General features: G+C 43.5%; 1 non-coding gene across 1 annotated transcript; it reads left to right on the top strand.

Moving 5' to 3' along the window:
- Positions 1-1089: 1089 nt before the first annotated feature.
- Trnat-ugu lies at positions 1090-1164 on the top strand. Its single transcript has one exon. It is a non-coding gene; the product is annotated as a tRNA-Thr (tRNA).
- The last annotated feature ends 433 nt before the right edge of the window (positions 1165-1597 follow it).

Raw genomic sequence — 1597 nt, 5'->3', positions numbered from 1 at the left:
GCTTAATTTTTCAAGGAACTCCTCGCCAGAATAGAAGGAGTGACCCATGAGGAAACTCTTCAGTTTCAATTTGAAAGTGCGTGGATTACTGCTAAGATTTTTGAATTCGAGTGGTAGCTTGTTGAAAATGGATGCAGCAATATACTGCATAACTTTTTGCACGAGAGTTAAGAAAGTCCGATTCAAACGCAGGTTTGATTTCTGCCGAGTATTAACCGAGTGAAAGCTGCTTATTCTTAGGACTAACCTAAAATTGGTAACAAGAAACGACAATAAGGAATATACATACTGAGAGGCCAATGTCAAAATACCCAGACAGAGGTCGACAAGAGTTTCTTGAACTCACACTACTTATTGCCCGAACCGCCCGTTTCTGAGCCAAAAATATTTTTGTAGAATGGGAAGAATTACCCCAAAATATAATACCATACGACATAAGTGAATGAAAATAAGTAAAGTAGACTAATTTTCGTGTTGAAGTATCACTCACTTTTGATACCGTTCGAATAGTAAAAATGGCAGTATTAAGTCTTTGAACAAGATCCTGAACGTGGGCTTTCCACGACAGCTTACTATCTATCTGAACACCTAGAAATTTGAACTATTCAGTTTCACTGATCATATGCCCGTTTTGTGAAATTAAAACGTCAGGTTTTGTTGAATTGTGTGTTAGAAACTGTAAAAACTGAGTCTTACTGTGACTGAACGTTAGTTTATTTTCTATAAGCCATGAACTGACGTCATATACTCCACTATTTGAAACCGAGTCAATGTTGCACACAACATCCTTTACTACCAAGCTAGTGTCATCTGCAAACAGAAATGTTTTAGAGTTGCTCGTAATACATGTCCGAATAACAGATACCATTTTCATAGAGTTAAGGCTAACCGGCCGTTGACCTCCTTCTTCTGTGCTGGATGCACACGCATTGCCCGAACTCTTACGGGATTCGGTAAGATTGTCTGTCACGAGTAATGAGTGTAGCGTGCAGGGGCACTACGAATGTAGTGTGTGGACATGAAGTTGGGAATGTGCGTCTCACGGGGAGCGTGCATGGGATAAATCCCTGCAGTCGCACTATCCTCTGTGCCCTCGGTGGCTCAGATGGATAGAGCGTCTGCCATGTAAGCAGGAGATCCCGGGTTCGAATCCCGGTCGGGGCACACGTTTTCAACGGTCCCCGTTGATGTATATCAAGACCCGCCGACAGCTTAGGATCTTGGTTTAGTTATCATTTCATTCTAAAGTGCTGTATGTGCCAGAAGATACAGTAAACAGTCATACACATAGGTTGCTCCACATAGTAATGTTAGCCTCTGGCGAGGTGCAGCTTAGTTATGGACAAACGCCATAGAGCAGGGGTAGGAAGAATTCGGCTCACCAGCCATGCGGTGGCTCGTGTCCCATAGCACTCAACCTTGCCGTACACTGCCCCCCCCCCCCCCCCCACGTCACCCCACCGTCGCGCCATGCTGTCTGAGCAAGAAGAGGGGGAAGAGAGAAAAACTGCGAATGCACTATATTTAAACAGCAATACTGTCGCACTTCTTACTAGTTCCTATCATGTATCAAATTTCTCAACAATGTAGTTCACTA

Source organism: Schistocerca americana, chromosome 6 (genome assembly GCF_021461395.2).
Source record: "Schistocerca americana isolate TAMUIC-IGC-003095 chromosome 6, iqSchAmer2.1, whole genome shotgun sequence".
NCBI classification, from domain to species: Eukaryota; Metazoa; Arthropoda; class Insecta; order Orthoptera; family Acrididae; genus Schistocerca; species Schistocerca americana.
This window is presented reverse-complemented; position numbering and strand designations above follow the sequence as displayed.